Below are 22819 nucleotides of genomic sequence, written 5' to 3'. Positions count from 1 at the left end.
CTAAATATGTCCAAGGAGGGGAAGCTCATCATTCCCAAAGTGTCCATCCACTTTTGGCCAACTCTTCTTGGTAGGACATTTTTTCCTAGTATTAAATTTACCTTGATCTCTTTACAACCTCGAAGCAATTGGGAGATAGTCCAATTCATGTTAAGTATGTTAAAGTATATGTTAAATCCAATATATGTAAACATATTTATACAGTTATCTTGTTGCACAAGAAAAATCTGATCTAGAAAGAAAGAAAAAAAACTGAGAAGGAAAATAAAAATGCAAGCAAACAATAACAGAAAGAGTGAAAATTCTATGTTGTGATCCACACTCAGTTCCCAAAGTTCTCTCTCTGGGTGTAGGTGGTTTTCTTCATTACTGAACAATTGGAACTGTTCTGAATCCTCTCATTGTTGAAGAGTCGTGTCTATCAGAATTGATCATTGTATAGTCTTCTTGTTGCCGTGTACAATGATCTCCTGGTTCTGCTTATTTCACTCAGCATCAGTTCCTGTAAGTCTCTCCAAGCTTCTACAAAATCATCCTGCTGGTCATTTCTTACAGAACAATAATTTTCCACAACATTCACATACCACAATTTATTCAGCCATTCTCCAACTGATGGGCATCCATTCAATTTCCAGTTTCTAGCCACTACAAAAAGGGCTGCCATATACATTTTTGTGCAAAAGTTTTTTTAATTACATGTCATCAGAATTGTCCATTTTAACTTCCATGATCCTCTTGATTTCTTGTTTGATTAAAAGCTCTTCTTTTCTCCATAGATCTGACAAAGTATTCCACGCTCGCCTAATTTGTTTATGACATCACCTTTTATGTCTAAATCATGTATCCATTTTGATCTAGTCTTGGTATATGGTATGAGATGTTGGTCTATACCTAGTTTCAACAAGACAGAGATCTTCCAATATCACCTCTGCCAGGAATTTTTGGTTTTCAGTCTCACATAGCTTCTATACGATGGCCAGTTGCCTGGATGTGGGAGTTCATGATTGTCATGGATCTAAAGTCTCTGGCACCCCCTGCAGTCAGAATTAAGACTAGACATTTTACAAGACACCAACCTGTAGAGCTCAAATAAAAATGTTATGTGGGGATGTGGAGGTTCTTACAGGGGGCAAAAGGAAGCCAAGTTAGACATGAAAAGAAAGTAGGTATAATTCCCACTTGTTGCCGGAAAGACAGTAGGCACCAGAATCCAAGGGGCTATGGTGAGGAGATGCTTATTGGTCACAGTTGGAAACATAACCTCCTATATACCGAGGAGCCAAAGAATGAAAGGCAATCACTTGTCCAAACTCTAGCTGCTTTGTAGAGATTTACAGCCTATTACTCCAGGGGACATGGATATCCCCCTTTTTGAAGTATTTCACAGATTCACAAAATCCCAGAGCTGGAAGGGAAATTAGGGGCCATTTAGGTCAACTCCCACCTGAGCAGAAATCTTTGGGATAACATCTCCAACTAATATTTATTCATCTTCTTCTCTGAGACTTCCAGTGATGGTCAACACTCTCTCTCTCTCTGAGGCAGCCCATTCCTAAGTGGTGAAACATGAAGTTCCAGATGCAGTCAGCCCATGACAAAGGGTAGGGGGAGAGGGTTTCTATGCTTCAGCCAGATTGGCCAACTTGCTGTTCCCAGGCCATCCATCTGGCTTTCCCTCATGCCTGGAATTTTCTTTCTCCTTTCCTCTATCTCTTGAAATACTTAGCTCCCTTTAAGGTTCAGCTCTTGTCATTTCCTTGAAAAGAACTTTCTTGATTCCTCTTATTAATGCTCCCCCAAATCACTTATTTATTTTGTAGGTGTCTTGTGTTTAATTAAGTGTGAACACATTGTCCTCCCCTGTTCTAGTAAAATGAAAACTCCTTGGGGTCAGGGACTATCTCAATTTTATGTCAATATACCCTACAACTAAAGTAACTTCTGACACATAATATATAGCATTTACTGATTAATTGATTGACTATATTTACCCTCATTTTAGATATTATATATCTCTCTCTTAGTGTATCTATAAGTCTGGATGATTATGTTGTTTCTTGGGGGAGACAGAGTTTACTACAAAGAATAGGAGAGTTGTCCTGGTTGTCTCTAGGTTCTGTACGAGTAATTTGAATGCTTTGTTGATTGAAATAAAAGTTGTAGGGAACTGGAAGGTGGATGGGTACCCATCAGTTGGGTGTATGAATATAATGGAATATTATTAGAATATTAAGACATGATCAACAGGATGATTTTAGAGATGCCTGGAGAGTTACATGAACTGATGCTAAGTGAAATGAGTAGAACCAAGAGAACATTGTACACAGCAACAAGAAAATTATGTGATGATCAACTGTGTGGATGTGGCTCTTTTCAACAATGAGGTGATTCAAGCCAGCTCCAATAGACTTGTGATGGAGAGAGCCACATACATCTAGAAACAGGACCTTGGAGACTGAATGTGGATAACAACATAGTATTTTCACTTTTTTGTTGTTGCTTGCTTGTTTTTTTTTTCTTTCTCGTTTTTCCTTTTTGATCTAATTTTTCTTGTGCAATATGATAAATGTGGAAATATTTTTTAGAAGAATTGTACATGTTTAACCTATATTGGATTACTAGCTATTTAGGGTGGGGGGCGGTGAGAGAAAGGGAGGGAGATAAATTTGAAACATAAGGTTTTACAGTAGTGAATGTTGAAAACTATTTTTACATGTATTTTGAAAATCAAAGTTATTATTTAAAAAAGAAACAAATACTATTCTATCTTTTGTGACCCCATTCTCTTTCTGTTGTGAAAACCCAGGAATAAGCCAAATCCTGATGTTTGTGAACAGGAACGGTCCCTCTGAGGAAGGGTGCTAGCCAAAGAAAAGCTCCTAAAATCAGACACAGTCCATGTAAGCACGGAACTGTGTAATCCTGGTTCAGAGTTTATATTACACTGCCTCCTACACAGTCATTTTGATGGGATTAAAAATAGTAAGACAGTTAGTTTGACTGTCTTTTCCTTAAATACCAAAACCAATTGGATGTGGTCTATACTACATCACAGTTTTTATTATCAGAATGACTGTTGGGGTTTTTAATGCTTTTTAAAAATCTCTTTTTGAGTCAATCAGACACTTAAAAAACACGGGAGACTCTGTAGTCTCAAAGAAAGAGCTCAGGTTCAGATTCCATCTTCTGATTTCCCATGTAATCTGGAGCAGTTCTGAGTGATCACTAAAAGGAGTGGACTCCTTCCTAATTCTAAATCCTGTAATTTTTGTCCAAAGTTGTTGTTAAAACAAATATTTATTCTTTATTCATAAGATCTAGCGTTTCTTTAATCAGGTAACAGCACATCTTTCTGCCAAGCCCTCCGCCCCCCTTCATTTCATTCTAAAAGGAGGACAAGGTCACACTAATTAGTAATTATAAAGTTCTGTGCACCCATTATCTTAATTAAGATAATGAATTCTTTGAGGTGGATACTTCAGGTACCATGGTTTTCATTTTACGGTGGAGACTATCAGAGAGATGATTAATTTTCTGGAAATCACTCAACCAGAAAGGAGTCCATTGGCAGATAGGAGCCTGTTCTTTACCCACTGCCCCCTTTGTTTTTTCTATAGAGACACAGTACTCAGAAGGCATCTAGATCCTCGTTCCCCATCCTCGGTGCCCTGTAATTAGTTTTCATCCTCATTTATTTAGGAGCAGCCACTTCCTCAATTATACAGAAGAATCCTAGGATTTGGAGTTTGGAGAAATCATTTATCACAACTCTCTCATTTTAAAGACTAAGAAACTGAGGCCTGGAGGAGGTTAAATGACCAGTTCATGGCCCCACAGGAGGAAAGGATCAGAGTCAAGATTTTGGGATACTGAGACTCTTAGAATCCAGATTTCTTCACTGACAGAAAGAACACTTTTGAATTATGAAATTTCCAGGGTATTGGGAAATCTCCAAAGCAAGTAGATGTCCAAAGCCTGACTTTCAGTGATGTAACTTCCAATCCTTTGTGCTTCTGATACATTTTGGGATGGGGAGGCTGTAGAGGAAGGAAAGGAGGAGGAAGGCAAGGCAAGACTATGGATGATGGTAAGTGGCCATTAACTGAGAGTCACCTCTGTCTGGGAGATATTTTCTGTGGGAAAAATGAGCTTGGCCACATGTTCCTAGGGGAATGATGGGAATGTGTCTCTGCTTGTGAGACTATCTAGTTATTTGATCAAGAGCTAGAGTTGAAGCCATTTACCCAAACCCCTCATTTTACAGAGAAGAAAACAGGCTTAGGAAGTCAAAAAATTTACTCTGAGTCACACAGGGAACAAAATGGCAGAATTTGAAGCAGGATCCCCAGACTTCAGATGTAGCACCCTCTTCCCCCTCTGTACCATGTTCTTATCTTTTCCTTTTTATTCTGTTCCTCCACACAAAGAAGAGCTCATTTCTATGTTATTAACCCAACCAGAGAGGCAGAGCTGTTGAATGTGGGGCAGAAGGGTAGTAGTTGCTGCTAAAAGCCTTGAGAAAGGCACTGGCTTTTACCTTATTAAGGTCAGCATAAGGGTGTGTCCACTGAGATGTTAACAAACATCTAGGTCCTAGGGAACAGGGACAGATGCAGCATGAGGCTTCATGTGGCTGATTTGCCCTCAGGACATAGAATGTCATAACACCTTCTTTTTCCTTTGTTTACTTCCATAAGGTCAACAGGAGAAATTTAGATTAAAAAAAAAAAAAAAAAAAGGAGTCCTAGTTTTTAAATTAAAAAACCTGAGCAATCCCAGAATTTTTAGTAATTATTGGTGAAATGGCTAAAGTTCGAAGAGACTGATATATATATATATATATATATATATATATATATATACATACATATATATACATATATAATGGTTGCTGAGGTCTCTGAGGAGAGAAATCTAGCTCTGAGGCAGGGAAGGATGGTCAAAGATTAGAAAAGGAATGGTTCTGCCTTTTTGTACTGTTATTTGCTGTCTGGGAAATCAAAAAAACAAAAAACAATAATGGAATATGGAATAAAAAGAGAAAGATAAGCTAAGAGAGCAGAACTGTCGGGGGCTTCTTCCCTTTCTCAAAAAATATAACCTTATCCCAGCTTGGGGCTTCAATTAATAGGGTAGAGATAATAGTTGCCATGAAGAAACCCAACTAGGAGGAAAAAGCCTGGGGGGAGACTGGTTCAGATGAGATACCAGTCCAAGCCATCGGTCTAGCAGCACAGCCAACCCCTCTAGCCCAGATCTGAACTCTGAGTGGACAGTTAGATGAAAGAGAAGATATTGAGGGTCTATATTCCCAGAGAGAGATGGGACATTGGCTTCTGCCCAATGAGCTATGAGCTGTCCCAACTACTTGTGTTCCCTACATGTATGGTCACGTCTCACACACAGACACTAGTGGGAAAATGGGACTGAAGATGAATGTTTGTAACTTGTTCTAGCCATGCCATTTGGATAACTAAATGCATTTGGTAAAAGTTAGTTGATTCTAATGATTGAATATTAATGAGAAGTACTGGGGGAAAGATCAGAGGATGGTGTTAGGAGGATAGTTACCCACCAGTATCTCTAACATTTGAGATAGCAGCTGTCTGCTTAGGAATCCTGACTTCTAAGAAGGAATGTTAATTGGGGGAAGGAACAGTGAAAATGGGAATGGAGTGACATTACATCGGGAAAGCCTAAATGCTTGGCCATTGACAGATAAGTCTTTTTACCTCTCTTTGCATTGCTATCATTTAAGATGCTACTTCTGACATGGAGACATTTAAAGGGAGAGAGCCCAGAGGTTGACTCTTGTAATAAATGCTTGTTGCCTTGAGTTGTTGATTTAGTGCTTGGATTATGTGTTCGGAAGGAAGATGGAGCCAAGGGTAGAGTCACATTGACCCAGATTAGCTCGCAGCAGAGAGCTTGCTCTAGGGCTGGACATGGATAGAGTTAAAATTCAGTAGACATTCACTGAGAGATGACTTTGGAAAGATCAGTAACTAACTATAGCCCACAGGGGATTTATTCATCCTAAATGACCTTCCAAAGTCTCCCTGGCCGATTCCTTCCAGTTTTAGTTTGTGTGTTCCCATTATTATGTGTGTCTCCAAGGAAAACCTTGTACATTGGGTGGGGCTGTGAACCATGGAGATCTTAGACACAGACTATAGCAGAGGGTTGGTTCGTGGGGATTCTTCATCACAAGGTTGTTGACCATCTGACCTCTGGGACCTGTCCTATTAAGTGTCCCCACGTCAGAGGTCACAGGGCACTGTAGATTTGCCATCCTGGAACCGGTCAGCCTGGATGACCCTGAGATCATGGAAGCTGTTGTTGGGAAACAGCTGAAGGTTATCTTCTGTCACCTTCATTTATCCCTAAGATTTAATACAGCAGAATAAATTCATATTTCCAAACTGATTCAATGGAGGATTTCTGAATATAGAAACATCCTAGCAGTTCATATTATTTTGGTCCCTGCCATAAATTTGATTCAGATTCTTCAGGAAGCAAAGCTGAGTTAAATAAAAATTTCCCCAAATGTTTAAATCAAATGGAATCCTTTATCTCATTCTTAAAAGAATGTGGCAACCAGCCCAAAGATGAGAAGTGGGAATAAATTACTTAGGGAGGGGAATATATATATATATATATATATATATACACAAATATACATGTGTGTATTATATGTTCACATGTGTGTGGTTTTCTATGTCAGATCATCAAGCAATGGATCTCATAAGTGATCAAATAGTATTGACCCCTCAAAGGATTCTGATTAAGCATAGCTCAGATCAGAGGGATCCTTTTAGGTTCTTGTGGTATATAATATCAGATTTTACCCCATATTTTAATCCAAAGCATTTGTCATACCTAGTCTCCTTTTTATCCCCACAACACCCCTATGAGATAGGTACAACAGACATTATTATCCCATTTTATGAATGAGAAAACAATCTCAGAGGGATTATGTGATTTTCCTGGGTTCAAACCGCAAGTAGTGTCTGAAATTAATTTCAATCCCTTAGTCTTTCTGACTCCAAGTTTAGACTCTATATGGAAAGAAGGAAGGAAGGAAGGAAGGAAGGAAGGAAGGAAGGAAGGAAGGAAGGAAGGAAGGAAGGAAGGAAGGAAGGAAGGAAGGAAGGAAGGAAGGAAGGAAGGATGGGAGGGAGGAAGGAAGGATGGGAAGGAGAAAGGAAGGAAGGAAGGAAGGAAGGAAGGAAAGGAAGGAAGGAAGGAAGGAAAGAAGGAAGGAAGGAAAGGAGGGAGGGAGGGAGGGAGGGAAGGAGGGAGGGAAGGAAGAGAAAGGGAGGGAGGGAAGGAAGAGAGAGAGGGAGGAAGGGAGTGAAAAAAGGGAGGAAAGGAAGAAGGAAGGGTGGGAGGGAGGAAAGAAAAAGCATTTGTTAATAAAGTGTGTCAAATTATGATAATAAAAGCAAAACAATTCCTGCCCTCAAGAGGCTTATCTTTCTAATTGGGGAAGGCAACACATAAAAGACAGGAGCTTCATAAATAGTGAAGGGAGGAGGGTAGAGAGGGAGAATCATGGTTTAGCAGCCTAGAAAATGGCCCAGCTCTGGGCTAGGTGAGATAAAAGCTCATCTCCAGCCCCTGGAGCTGAGTCTGAATTCTGGAAAGTGGGGGATGGACACATTTCAGGCAGCTTGCCTTGGAAATATCTGGGAAGTCTCCAAGCACGACTCTAAAAGAGAGAACATGCTTAAGGAAGTAAATCTTAGCTCAAGGGACATTTCCACCTTAACTAAAGCAATAATATAAAGAAAGTTGCATATGACATTTATATATAAAATAATATAGTATAAAACAATCAGGGAAAGGGGCCAGAAGAGGTTTTAAAATGTGTGTATAGGATGGGTTACATGCTGGGATCTCTTTATACGTTATGAATTTCTGATTGGGTCAGGACTGAGCAATCCAACAAGCCAGTTGAGACCTTGGGGACCTTTAACGGGAAATTTCAATAGGTCCTGAGCCCAAGGGGGCCCAGCTCCCTCTTCTCAGTCAAAATAGAAACCTCCCCTTTGGCATCTAAAGTCCTTCTCAGTGTGACTCCATTTACCTCCCCAAGTTCACTGAACAATCCTCTCCAGGATCACACAGTCTATAATCCAACCCAATGTGGCATTCTGACATTCTCCTGGACTCTATCTGTTCACACAAGCTGGCTCTCAACTTCACTCCCCTTCTGCTTTTTAGAATAAAATTCATCCTTTAAAGCTCGACTCAAGGGTCACCTCCTACAGGAAACCTGTCTTGACCTCCCCTCTGTGGCCTCCTCACCAGCTGTTAGCATCCCTGGTAAATAATGATGTTATTTTGTATTTACTTTGCCTATACTTTGGATTTTCCTTTCTGGATGTAAGTTGCTTCCTTCTGATAAAACAGAAGTCCCCTCTTTGAGAGGAAGAAAAGCATCATCTTTGTCTTTTGTGTTCCTCGGCACCAAGATGTGGCTCATAGTAGGTGCCTAATAAATGCTTCTGGAATCAATCATTGGCTCCATTTGCCTAGATGAAGGTCCCTCCTTGGAATGACTGAACAGAGCTGTCTCTGAGGGCACGGATGCTCTTACAGGAGTTTCATTTACATGGCATATGGGATGAAGGTTTCATTGGGTAGGACATCAGATCCCTGGAGATGAAGAAGCTTTTATTTTATTTTTGTAGCTTCAGCACCCAGCTTTGATCAGAGTAGGTGTTTGAAGGCAAAGTCTGGCATAGAACATATTTCAGTCTCTCCCATGTACCCCCACAATTATCCAAAGAGCAATTTTTATTTGGTGAGAGATTAAGCCCTTGAAATCGGGAGGTCTTCTTTTGCATTTCTGCATTATCAGTCGTCTTGAAGGTTATTTTATATAGACCAAATTGCCTCGTTCCTGTCCCTGCCAATGACAAACCAGGCAAGTGATTGCTCTGCACAGACAATCAAGAGCCCCAGAGATACTAAATTATTTAAAATAATGAGTTTTAAGGATAAAACTTCCTCATTAGTCTTTATGGAGAAGCTGTGTTTGCATGTGGGTACGTGCACAAGAGATGTACTATTATTGTGGTCTCCATTTGAACCAATCTTATGACAAAATCTCCATTTCCCCTGAGAATCCTAGTGGTCTTCCAGGCTTGAAGAGTCATCCTGTTTGCTACCCTGTCTTTCTCCACCCCTCCCCTATATCTCATCAGCTGCTAAGTCTTAATGATTCCCTGTCTGTGACATTTCTTGTATTTATCCTTCCTCTCCACTCACACAGATGCCAACCTCCTTCAAGCCCTTCTGGGCTCTAGCTGGAGTGTTGTGATGGTCTCTTAGTTCAGTTTCCTTGCTTCCAGTCTTCCTCAGTGGAAAGGAGAAACAGCACAGAGCAAACCACTGCTCTTTCCTACCTGTGCGACCTTGGACCACTTCCTGCACTGCTCTAGAATACAGTCTCTGCATCCCTAAAACGAGCATGTTGGAGTAGGTGGCATCTAGCCCCCTTCCTGCTTCCAATGAGTCCGTGATCCCTGGCCACCTCATCCTCCACACAGCTGCCAGATCAGTCTGCTTAGAGCACATCTTGCCAGGTCACTCCCCGACTCAACACTTCTCACTGGTCTCTGTTGCCTTGAGAACAAAACACAAATTGTGCTGTCTAGCATTTCTTCTCAATCTGTTCTTTTCACTTTGTTCCTCTTCCTCTCCATCACTCAGTGAAACTGCCTGTTTCCTCCTCTCCCTCCTCCATGCTTTGGAGTGTCTGAGAAGGAGATGAGTGCCTACCTGATCTCACCTACCTGTCTCACTGCAAAGTGATGGAGAAGGGATGTACCCAGAGGAGTGAGTGCCAGAGCTGGCATTCAGACACCAGCCCAAGACTACAAACCCAGGGCTCTTGACTATCCTTCTACTTGGAAAGTTCACCCTCCTCCCCTTTGCTCACTTCAAGACTCAGCTCATGGACTTCTTCCTCCTTGGTGATTTTCTTAATTCTTTTCACTTGGAATTAGTGAATGGAGGGGGGATCTTGGAGTCAGGAAGACCCATCCTGCCTTTTTTGGCCACTTGCCAGCTGTGGGACTTTAACCTTTCTAGGAAAAATCAAGGGATTATACTAGGTGGCTTCTAGGGTCTCCTCTAGTGTTGTATCTGTGGTCTGTTTATCTCTGTTGAATAGCTGCATCTCTCTTATGAAAGCACACCTATTCTCATTCTGTTACCTTCTGACATGACAAGGAAAATTCAAGGAAGAGGTTCCATATTCAGAATACTCAGGGCATCCTATCTGATGAATCATTCAATCATAATAACTCCCATTTCTGGGAAGCTTAGAAATAGCAAGGAGTATCTCCTAGCAGTGGCTAGATGGCTCAGTGGATAGAAAGCTAAATCTGGCATCAGGAAGCTCAAATCCAACTTCAGATCTAGTAATGGACTGGGTGATCCTGAATAAGTAACTTAAACTCTGTCTGCCTCAGTTCCCTCAACTGCACAAATGGGGATAAAAATAGCATCTACTTCCCAGGGTTGTTGTGGGGAATAAATGAAATAATATTTGTAAAGGGCATGGCACAGTGCCTGGTACATAATGGGTGCTTAATAAAGGCTTTGTACCTTCCCTTTCCATTTTATAGATGAAGAAACTGAAAATGCAATACTTTGTACAAGGCAACAGAGTAGATGATAAAGCCAGAGGTACCCCACAGCTTGCCTACTAATTGAAACTATTAAGTTTCAATTAAAATCCCTCCCAAGGACCCTGCAGAATAAGCCAATGATTTCTTTAGTCCTGAGTGCCACTGGAGGAAAGGAAAGAAGGGAGGGAGAAAGGGAGCAATGGAGGGAGGGAGGAAAGAAGGAAGAAAGGAAGGAAGGAAGGAAGGAAGGAAGGAAGGAAGGAAGGAAGGAAGAAAGAAAGGAAAGGAGATAAAGATGGAGGGAGGGAGGGAGATAAGGATGGAGGGAGGGAGGGAATTAGGGAGAAAGGGAGGGAGAAAGAAATATAGAAATATAATGGAACAGGTTCTAAACTTGGAACCAGAAAAACTGGATCTTGCTCCTGCCTTTGCGTTAACCCATTATTAGACTTTGGTGAAATCAGTTTAGCCTCTGCTTCCACCCCCTGTAAAATACAGAGGTTGAGTTAGACAAACTCTAGGTTCCATTAAGACTCTAAAACCCTGTGAGCCGAAGCTCTGACTCTACAGGCTTCTATTTCTCATTTCTAAAGTTTGGGGAAAGTCTCCCTGCCTTCACCTCCCTCCCCCCTCCCCTGGGGCACCAGCAGGCAGAGAGCTTGAAGTCTTTGAAATGCTCATTTAATTTGCAGGAGGGGCTCCTTTTAACAGGAGCTAATTAAAGAACTGCGAGCCTGGTCCACAGAGGCAATCTTCAAACCTCTCTTAGAAGGATGCTCATTCTGGAGTTTGCTGAATCCCACTCTTGCTCTGTGAGAAGCATTATTATTAGGAGCAGGCAGATTCTCGGAAACACAAGCATAAGCCATCAGGTCACTGCCATTTCTAGCGAGAGAAGAGGGGGCTTCCAATGCCTCTTGTGAGCATGGGATAAGGAGCCAGGGGGAGGAGAGCTCCAGAGCAGCTCCATTTTAAACCCTCTCCTGAACTTCAGTTTATCAAAGAACAGAGAACTGCCTTTCAGCAGGAGGTGCCCTTCATCCACCATAGCCCTGCTGGAATCCCTGAAATCTATTCGAGCAAAAAAAAAAATTGGTAGGTCCTCCCAGGCTAGAGAGACTTCCACGAAAGACCCAGAGATGGAGAGACTGTCTCTTATCTCCCATTCTAGGGGCCCCTCACTGTCTTGGACATACAATAAGACTCTCCATCATAGCATTTTGTCAAGACTACTAAGCCATGGATGGCTCTGTACTGAGGGAGAGACCATATACAACTGACAAAATCCTAGGTCCTCTAAAATCCTCCCAACAGCAAATTCCTACCTGTAAGGATGCTTCACTTCATTACAGGGAAATTGCTGATGAAAGAGGTATAGGAACTTACTCCAATGAATGGGATCATAGGTACAGAGCTGGAAAGGATCTTAGAATCCATCTAGTTCATTATTCCTATTTTAGAAGTGTTGAAACTGAGGTCCAGAAAGGTCCTCCCTAAGTGATGGAGTTGGCATTTGAGCCCTCATCCTGGTCTCACTGCTACCTCCTTTGCACAGCTAGGACATGTCAAAGACAGAATTTCAATCTAAGTCTTCCTAACTTCCAGTATAACATTCCATCTACTACAATACATTGTCTGAAATTATAAGTCTATACAAATCTATGTAGACTTATTTGTATCTATGGGATATCGTGTAAATATTATTAGTTGTTCTCTTGGAGATGACATTGAATGCTCTAGGTTCTCTGGAAGGAACAACATATACCACCATTCCAAGCCAATGAATCACTGATTCAAAATGGGCTCATTTTGTAAATGCCTTCAGATTCTTCCTTTGGCAGAATGTGAGGACAGAGTCTATGTTCCTTTTGGTTTTGTATCCCTAGTACCTGCACAGTGACTTTGGAGTTCTTTCTTCAATTTCATGGGTCTATCAGGAGAGGAATCTATAATTAAATGTTAATTGTCCGTATTTCTCCCTGTAGGTTATGGATATCCATGAGGCATGATCTTATTTAGTTGCTATACAGCTGGGCAAAACAGCTCCTAATTATTGCTTTAATTTCTTTTTCATTGGTGGTAAGTTCACCCTTTTCATTTTTGATGCTGGTGATTTTTTTTCTTTCCTTTTTCTAATCAAATTAACCAAAAGTATTTTGTTGTTTTTTTCATAAAACCAACTCTTGGTTTTATTAATTAGTTCAATAGTTTTCTTAGTTTCGGTTTTATTAATCTCTCCTTTGAGCTTCAGAATTTCTAATTTGGCATTTAATTGGGATATTTTAATTTGTTCTTTTTCTTGTTTTTTTTAGTTGCATGCCCAATTCATTGATTTCCTCTTTCTCTATTTTATTTATGTAATTATTTAAAGATATAAAATTTCCCCTAAGAATTGTTTGGGCTGTATCCCATAGGTTTTGGTATGTTGTCTCATTATTGTCATTCTCTTGAATGAAATTATGAATTGTTTCTGTGATTTGTTATTTGACCCACTCATTATTTTTTTTATTTTTATTTTTGACCCACTCATTATTTAAAATTAGACAATTTAATTTCCAATTGGTTTTTAGTCTGGCACTTTATTGACTATAATTTTATTGTATCATGCTATGAAAAGGAAGCATTTACTATTTCTATCTTTCTGCATTTGATAGTGAAGTTTTTATGCCCTAATACATGATCAGTTTTTGTGTAGGTGCCATGTCCTGCCAAAAAAAATGTATTTCTTTCTGTCCCTATTCAATTTTTTTGGCAGGTCTGTCATAGCTATGTTTTCTAGGATTCTATTAACCTCTTTAGTTTCTTTCTTGTTTACATTGTGGTTAGATTTCTCTGATTCTGAGAGGGGGGCATTAAGGTCCCCAGCAGTATATATATATATATATATATATATATATATTAGAAGTAAAATGCTATATTGTGATTCACACTCACTTCCCACAGTTCTTTTGCTGGGTGTAGCTGGTTCTGTTCATTATTGAAGCAATGGAAGTTATTTGGTTCATCTCATTGTTGAAGAGAGTCATGTCCATCAGAATTGATCAACATATAGTATTGTTGTTGAAGTGTATTATGACTCCTGGTTCTGCTCATTTCACTTAGCATCAGTTCATGTAATTCTCTCCAGGTCTCTCTGTATTCATCCTGCTGGTCATTATTTAACAGAACAATAATATTCCATAACGTTCATATACCACAACTTATTCAGCCATTCTCTAATTGATGGGCATCCATTCAATTTCCATTTTCTTTTTTTTTATCATAGCTTTTTATTTACAAGTTATATGCAAGGGTAATTTTATAGCATTGACAATCGCCAAACCTTTTGTTCCAATTTTTCCCCTCCTTCCCCCCCCCCCCAACCTAGTGGCAGGTTGACCAATACATGTTAAATATGTTAAAGTATAAATTAAATACAATATAAGTATACATGCCCAAATATTATTTCCAGTAGTATAGTTTTGCTGTCTATTTCTTCCAGTAACTGGCTTAATAACTTCTCTAGGAATTTGGTTGCTTTACCACTTGGTGCATATACCTTTAGTATCATTACTACTTTGTTATTTATAGTACCCTTTAACAAGATAAAGTTTTCCTCCTTAACTCCTTTAATTAGATCTATTTTTATTTTTACTTTATCTGACATCAGAATGGCTACCCTTGCTTTTTTTTTGCTTCAGCTGAAGCATAATAAATTCTGTCCCAATCTTTTACCTTTACTCTGTATGTATCTCTCTATTTCAAATGTGTTTCTCATAAACAACCTATTGTAGAATTCTGTCTTTTAATGTACTTTGCTATTCGCTTCCATTTTATGGGAGAGTTCATTCCATTCACATTCACAGTTATTTTTTTTTCTCAGTATATTCCTGGCTTTATTTTTCTTTCTTTTTGTGTTCTAGAATTTTTAATTTATATTTGAATCATAGATTTCCAACACTGATACTGTCAAGATATTGTTTTTTTTTTTTTTGTGATTACTGTATTTATTTATTTATTTGTTATTATAGTAAATTTTTATTGACAGAATCCATGCCAGGGTTTACAACATTATCCCTTGCACTCACTTCTGTTCCAATTTTTCCCTCCCACCCTCCACCCCCTCCCTTAGATGGCAAGCAGTCCTATATATGTTGAATATGTCCTAGTATATCCTAGATACAATATATGTGTGCAGATCCAAACAGTTTTCTTGTTGCACATGGAGAATTGGATTCAGAAGGTAGAAATAACCCGGGAAAAAAAACAAAAATGCAAACAGTTTACATTCATTTCCCAGTGTTTTTTTCTTTGGGTGTAGCTGCTTCTGTCCATCATTGATCAATTGAAACTGAATTAGGTCTCTTTGTCAAAGAAATCCACTTCCATCAGATTACATCTTTATACAGTATCATTGTTGACGTATATAATGATCTCTTGGTTCTGTTCATTTCACTTAGCATCAGTTCATGTAAGTCTCTCCAAGCTTCTCTGTATTCATCTTGCTGGTCATTTCTTACAGAACAATAATATTCCATAACATTCATATACCACAATTTACCCAACCATTCTCCAATTGATGGGCATCCACTCAGTTTCCAGCTTCTAGTCACTACAAACAGGGCCGCCACAAACATTTTGGCACATACACATCCCTTTCCCTTCTTTAGTATCTCCTTGGGGTATAAGCCCAGTAGAAACACTGCTGGATCAAAGGGTATGCACAGTTTGATAACTTTTGGGGCATAATTCCAGATTGCTCTCCAGAATGGTTGGATTCGTTCACAGCTCCACCAATAATGTATCAGTGTCCCAGTTTTCCCACATCCCCTCCAACACTCATCATTATTTTTTTCCTGTCATCTTAGCCAATCTGACAGGTATGTAGTGGTATCTCAGAGTTGTCTTAATTTGCATTTCTCTGATTAATAGTGATTTGGAACACTCTTTCATATGAGTGGTAATAGTTTCAATTTCATCATCTGAAAATTGTCTGTTCATATCCTTTGACCATTTATCAATTGGAGAATGGCTTGGTTTCTTATAAATTAGAGTCAGCTCTCTATATATTTTGGAAATGAGGCCTTTATCAGAACCTTTAACTGTGCATATTCACATTTATGATACATGATCTTATTTAAAATACAACTCCCAGTTTGATCTCAGGAACCAACGTTTGATTAAGCCCAAGATGACTTGATTGAGAGTTCAAATTTCTGAGAGGAGCTTTTAAGTTAGTCTATAACAAATGAGCTGACAGATTTACTCATTCCTTTTTTGCCTTTCTCCCCTCTGACGTCCATTGAGGGCAGCAGAGCTAATAGTCCACTGGGGATAGAAAGTCTCTTTGTGAACATAGTATCTCATCTTCCCCAGATCCACCAAGAGTTAGTACTGATTGCCTTGAGGCAAAGCAACATGGAGTGGTCCACAAAGTACAAAAGAAGAAAGCTTCTGCAAAATAAAATTCCTGAACTCTTGCCTCCTGGTTGGAGGAAGGAAGACAATCTAGACATGAGATTTCTTGAACAGTGAAGACTTGCCCAATGTCCCCTAGCTACTAAATATCTGAGGCCAGATTTGAACTTGGATCCATCCTGACTTCAAGATCAGTGTGCTAGCCAATGCACCACCTATTTCCAAGATGGGGAGACTATAGAAGTGGAAGGTGACATAGACCACAATAATTTGTTGATTAATTTTCTTGAAAATTTTTCTTTGTTATGTGAGAGAGGATTTCATGGATCTGAGGAGAAATAACTGTGTTTTCAAGACCAAAGGAAACAGTATAACTCTGAGAAAAATTCTTAAATTCACTAAACAGCAGAACCCCCAAACAAGACCAGATGGTATCATCCTGGAAAAAGAATGGCTGGCCACCTGGAAAGGAGAAGCACTAACTAAAAAAAGAAAAGAAGGAAAAAAACGTGCTGGGTACCAGCCTAGCATGGTCCTCACACTGGACCAAGCCAAGCCAAGGGAGCTGGGGAGCCCCTCGAGATCAAGGGCCTTTCTGAGGAGAATAAACGGTCCAATGTCAGTGTTAATTTAAGAAGCTGGAGAAGACTTCAGTTATGTATGTGTGGTCTTTGGGAGCAGATCTTTGAATCAGCTTTCTCTTAATAGATTGTTTTGTTTAATTAGAGAACCCTTGTTTCAGACCTGAAAGAAGACAGAAATTAGCTGGTTCAAGGCCTCTCACTCTGGAGCTGGAGAAACTGAAGCCCAGACAGGGAAAGGGGCTGATCTACTAAGAAGTAACAGAGACCACGTCCTCTGAGTCCAAATTCAATGCTTCCCCCCACCCCCAATAATAACACAAATCCCAAATTCATGAGCCCTGACCTCAGGTTGCCACCTGTTCTTTGCCATGTTAATAAATATTGCATTAACTAGAGAGATCAAGAATAGCAGAGATAGCTCAGGTAGCTCAATTTTCTGGTGAGCAAAGTTGAAGAATCTTATCAACATATGCTTTGTAGCCTATTTTCTTCCTAAGGAATAGTAGAGAGTAACCCACTATGAAATATTTCCTTACTGAGCATACAGGGTCTCAGAGTTAGGATTCTCTCTCTGTCTCTGTCTCTGTCCGTCTGTCTGTCTGTCTCACTCTCTCTCTCTCCCTCCCCCTTTTCATTCCCCTCCTCTTCTCCCTTTCCTCCTCCCCTTCTCCTTCTTCTCCTTCGCCCCCCCTTCCCTTTCTCTTTCTCTCTCTCTCTCTCTCTCTCTCTCTTTCTCTCTTCCCTCCCTCCCCAATAGAATATAAGCTTCTTGAGATCAGGAACAATTTTGCTTTTGTATTTGTACCCATACATCATGACAAGAGTTCTTGCCCACATAGCAAACAAAGAATAAATGTTTCTTGATCACCTGATTGATAATAGGACCCCCTCTTTTTTCCAGAGGGGGAAACTAGGCCCAAGAGAGAGGAAATGATTTTGCCTGGAGTCATCCAGAGCTCCCTTACTCCCCCATATCATTTTCTCCACCTTACCACAATGACTCACATTCTAAGCACTGACAAAGAACTTGATGGGCCCAGGTTGGCCCTTCCACGATTGACCTCCTTCCCCTTTAAAGCAGTGACACAGGAAAGAAGTCACCGTTTTTATCCAGAGTTCTCGTGAAAGTTCTCGCCTCCCGGGAAAACTGGGACATTGATGCATTGTTGGTGGAGTTGTGAACGAATCCAACCATTCTGGAGAGTAGTTTGGAACTGGGCTCAAAAAGTTATCAAACTGTGCATACACTTTGATCCAGCAGTGTTACTACTGGGTTTATATCCCAAAGAGATCATACAGAAGGGAAAGGGACCTGTATGTGCACGAATGTTTGTGACAGCCCTCTTTGTAGTGGCTAGAAACTGGAAACTGAGTGGATGCCCATCAGTTGGAGAATGGATGAATAAATTGTGGTATATGAATATTATGGAATATTACTGTTCTGTAAGAAATGACCAACAGGATGATTTCAGAAAGGCCTGGAGAGACTTACACGAACTGATGCTGAGTGAAATGAGCAGGACCAGGAGATCATTATATACTTCAACAACAACACTAGATGATGACCAGTTCTGATGGACCTGGCCATCCTCAGCAACGAGATCAACCAAATCATTTCCAATGGAGCAGTAATGAACTGAACCAGCTACGCCCAGAGAAAGAACTTTGGGAGATGACTAAAAACCATTACATTGAATTCCCAATCCCTATATCTATGCCCACCTGCATTTTTGATTTCCTTCACAAGCTAATTGTACAATATTTCAGAGTCCGATTCTTTTTGTACAGCAAAATAACAGTTTGGTCATGTATACTTATTGTGTATCTAATTTATATATTAATATATTTAACATCTACTGGTCATCCTGCCATCTGGGGGAGGGGGTGGGAGTAAGAGGTGAAAAATTGGAACAAGAGGTTTGGCAATTGTTAATGCTGTAAAGTAACCCATGCATATAACCTGTAAATAAAAAGCTATTAAATAAAAAAAAAAAAAGAAAGAAAGTTCTCGCCTCCCGCATTGGACCACGGGACCCTCTGCAGTCTTGATGTGTGGCCCCAGTTCTCTGGGGACACAGCGATGTGCCTTTCAATGCCAGCTGGCACCTCATGTGCACCCCCCAGGCCAAAACCACCATCTGCACATGCACTCCTGCAGGCACTTTGGGAGGTTTCCAACGCCTGACCTCTGGAAGCAACGGACAATGTGCGGCTGGGGAATTCAGACAAGATTTCTAGCTGGATGCCAGGGGCTGCGGGTTTTGGTTTTTGACCAAGACAATACTCACCGACTCAGCCTTAACAACCTTAACAATCATTAAGTTGGATAACAATCATTGGATCCTTTTTTAATAGGGTATCAGCCATATTCTAAAGCTACCATTAACCCAATCTTGTCCCCCTTTAAGGACCTTTGCTAATCAATCCTAATCCTCTCAGTGAATCTATTTCCTATTGGCTCAGGTAGGCAAAGACCATTTTCTCCAACCTGTCTCCCTAGTCTAGCATGAGGTCACAAGGTCCAGGGCTCAGACCTTATAAGCTCCCCTCGCTGGCTTTTGATGTCTTTCTCCACATGGCCCCAGTCTCTCTCTTTCCAAACTCATCATCCATCGCTTGCTGTCCCTATACTCTACAATCCATCCCCATCGGCTTCCTTGCTGGTCTTCACACATAGCCTTCCATCTGCCGTCTCTGTGCCTTTGCATAGCAATTCTGCATGTTTAGAATATACTCCCTCATAATCTGTTTACAGAATCTTTCTTCTTTCAAAATACATCTCAAGATCTACTTCACATAGAAAACTTTTCCTCATTTTCCTTCTCTCACCCTCAACAGTCAAGAGCCCCCATCCCTAACTGTCTCTTACTCCATCAGTGCATCAGGGTTGGACTGCTGAATGTATCCCAGTAGATGCTGAGCCAGTATCCTGGGTCTGGGTAAAACCAGTCCAACCCTCCGAGGTATATTCCAACCTACCCCCATTCCCTGGTCTTGTGGCTATTTTGCACTGGCTTTTAATAGTGAACATTTACCTGGTGCCTTAAATTGACTAAAGTGCCTTTCCGACATTGCATCATTTGATCCTCACAGCGACTGTGACAAAAATGCTACTGTTTTCCTCATTCATGCAGCTCAAGCTGGACTGTGCCAATCTGCCTGTGGGATTTCCCCGGGGAGATGAGGAGGGAGAACATCCCAAGCATGGGAGACAGCCTGGGGAACATACAGAGGTGGCCGTGTTGTGCCTAGGAAATGCCAGGTGGCTCTGTTTAACTGGAACGCAAAAAAATAAGGTCTGGAAAGGTTGATGGGGAGCCGAACTGCTGAAGGCTGTGTACCAGCCTTAAGAACTGAGTTTTATCCTTCAAGGTCATTTGAAATCATTGAAAACTTCTGATGAGAGAGATATTGTCGGATTCAAGTTTTAGAAATATTAATGATGTCTCGCAGAGGTCAAAGAAGAGAGCATTTGGGGGAGTAATACTGCTTACCTCGTTCCCTTGGAGGGTATTACATGGGGGGAGTACTAGGAATTAATCCTTTACCCATAATACTTCTCACCTCCTTCCCTTGGAGTGTATTACATGGGGGGGAGTGCTAGGAATTGACCCACTACCCATAATACCTCTTACCTCCTTCCCTTGGAGTGTATTGCATGGAAGAGAGTGCTAGGAATTGACCCTCTACCTACTGGGGCCAGTTTAGGACATGATCTTCTCTTAAGGTCTCTACTACATCCCTTCCTCTCACTTCTCTCACATTATAATGGAGAAAAACCCAAGTCTCTGTTGTCGACTGACCTGTTGACTTGGAGGTAATGCCATTAGCTTGTGGGCATTTTAGTCCCAATTTCACGTGGCTTCTTTACTCTGTAATATTTTTAAAAGCTTAAAAAATTCACATCACAAATAAAATTCATAAAATACTCTGAACCTCCAGGCAATCTATTGATTGCTAAGGTGGAAGGGAAGTCTTTTAGCCAGCTGAATTTGATGTAATCATTTATCTACAGATCTCTCCATACTTATCACAATCTGTATAACTACATGAACTCAGAATGAAAATAAATTTATCTTTATCTGGTAATTCATGTTTTAATGTTATAATGTTTTAAAAATGCAAATAACTGGCAAGCAAAATTTAGCATCACAAAGAAACACTTAGTAATGAACCATGCCATCCATTGCATATAGCAATAAAACAGGAGGGAGAAACACACGGGGAGTAAATTTAGCACTTTTCCAGTATTTTCTCCAAAGAATCATAAATCGGTCTCTCTGCTATGTTCTCTAAAAAGTTTGAGCCAGGAAAAGGAAAGAATTCGTGTCACTACAAGGCTTAGTGTTAATTTGTGTTAATTTCCCAGAAAGCTTCTGTTTTCATCTACTCCTGCCATCACAACTACCCTTCCCCTTCCCCTCTCCTCCTCCTCCTCCTCCTTCTCCTCCTCCTCTTCCTCCTCCTCCTTGTCCTCCTCCTCCTCCTTGTCCTCCTCCTCCTCCTCTTTCTTCTCCTCCTCCTCCTCCTCCTTCTTCTCCTCCTTCCTTCTTCTTCTTCTCCTTCCTTCTTCCTCCTTCCTTTCTTCTCCTTTTCCTCCTTCCTTTCCTCCTCCCTCTCCTCTTCCTCCTCCTCCTCTTTCTCCTTTTCCTCCTCTTCTTTCTGTCTCTCTGACTCAGTCTCTCTCTGTGTGTTTCTGTCTGTCTGTCTCTCTCTCCAATTCTTGTTCTCACTCTTCCCTCATAAAAACTGCTACTGCCGAAAACTCTGTCCTCCATTTCTGATCCTTCAAAAGCTTCTTCTCTTCTGGGTTTAGAAAGAAATACAATTTCCCAGCTCCTGAGTACCTCCAAGTCTCCTCACAAAGCCTCGGGTCTAAGCCTTGCCAGAAAGTCCCCATTGCCTTCCTTTGGCAGCTGGGATGGCTTGGAGGGAAGGACCAGAATCCCTCCTCTTATTTATATGGAAGCAGCCTCACAAATTCCATATCTTGGTGTCCTAAGACACAGAGCTGAAGGGAAGAGGAATCATCTAAGCAAGCTCCCCCATCTTATAGGTACTATATAGAAGCATACCTTTGGTTAAAAAAAAGTCCAAAGATCACAGATCTAGAAGAGGCTTGGGAAGTCATCCAGTCCATTTTACCAGAGAGAAAGAAAAGTCACTTGTCCAAGGTCACACAGCACTCAAGTTCCACCCCCATTTTGCAGATAAAGAAACTGAGGCAAACACATTAATTGACTTTCCCAGAGTCACACAGCTAATAAGTGTCTAAGGTAGAATTTGAACTTAGAACTTCCTGATAACCAGTCTAGTGCTCACATGGACCTAGTGACTTAGGTTTGCCAAGTCCTTTCCATAGCTTATCTCCTAGCTGCACAAAAAGCCACTTCTTACAACCTCTGCCTCCAAGCATCTCAAAGATAAAAAGGAATTTGAATACTCTGGAAGCAATAGAAAAGATGAACAAGCTTGAGTTATTTTTATTGCTGCTATTATTGTTATTATTATCATTATAACTTTAAAGAGGACTTCCTAATGGGAGGAGGAATGGTATTTTAACAACTGTGGGAAGTGATCCGAGAGACAGAGAAGAGCTCTGTTTTTGAGACACACCATATGATTTTCCAAAAAAGCTGAATCTTTCCCAAAGCTTCCTGAAATGTCAGTTACTATTTAGCTCAAAGAAACAACTGTTACCTTGGCTCTAGGTAAAGCACTAAGGATAGTCTCAATTGAGCAGTGATGTCTTTGTCTCCCTCAACTTTCCTCCCTTTTTTCCCCAAAATTCTGCTTAAAACTCTACCCAGGAAGATTCTCACTCAGTCTACCTAAACCCAATAATTTTATTGCTTTGTGTTGCCCCCAGATAACCTGGAAAGAGAAGTGAGGGAGGGACTGAATATTTATATAGTACCTACTATGTGTCAAGATCTCTGCTAAGTAATATTTTCTCATTTGATCTTCACAACAACAGTGGGAGATAGATGCTATTATTATCTCCACTTTATAATTAAGGAAACTGAGACAGACAGCAGTTAAGTGACTTGCTCAGCTAGTGTCTGAGGCTGGATTGGAACTCAGGTCTTCTTGACTCCCATCTCTCTATCTGCCATTGCACCAGCTCCATTTAGAAAAAGTAATGAATTCCAAGTAAGGAAGATCTAGATTCAAATCCAGCCTCAATTACATAAT

Source organism: Sarcophilus harrisii, chromosome 2, assembly GCF_902635505.1.
Source record: "Sarcophilus harrisii chromosome 2, mSarHar1.11, whole genome shotgun sequence".
Lineage (NCBI taxonomy): Eukaryota > Metazoa > Chordata > Mammalia > Dasyuromorphia > Dasyuridae > Sarcophilus > Sarcophilus harrisii.
The sequence above is the reverse complement of the archived record's forward strand: the minus strand, read 5'-3'. Positions refer to the sequence as shown.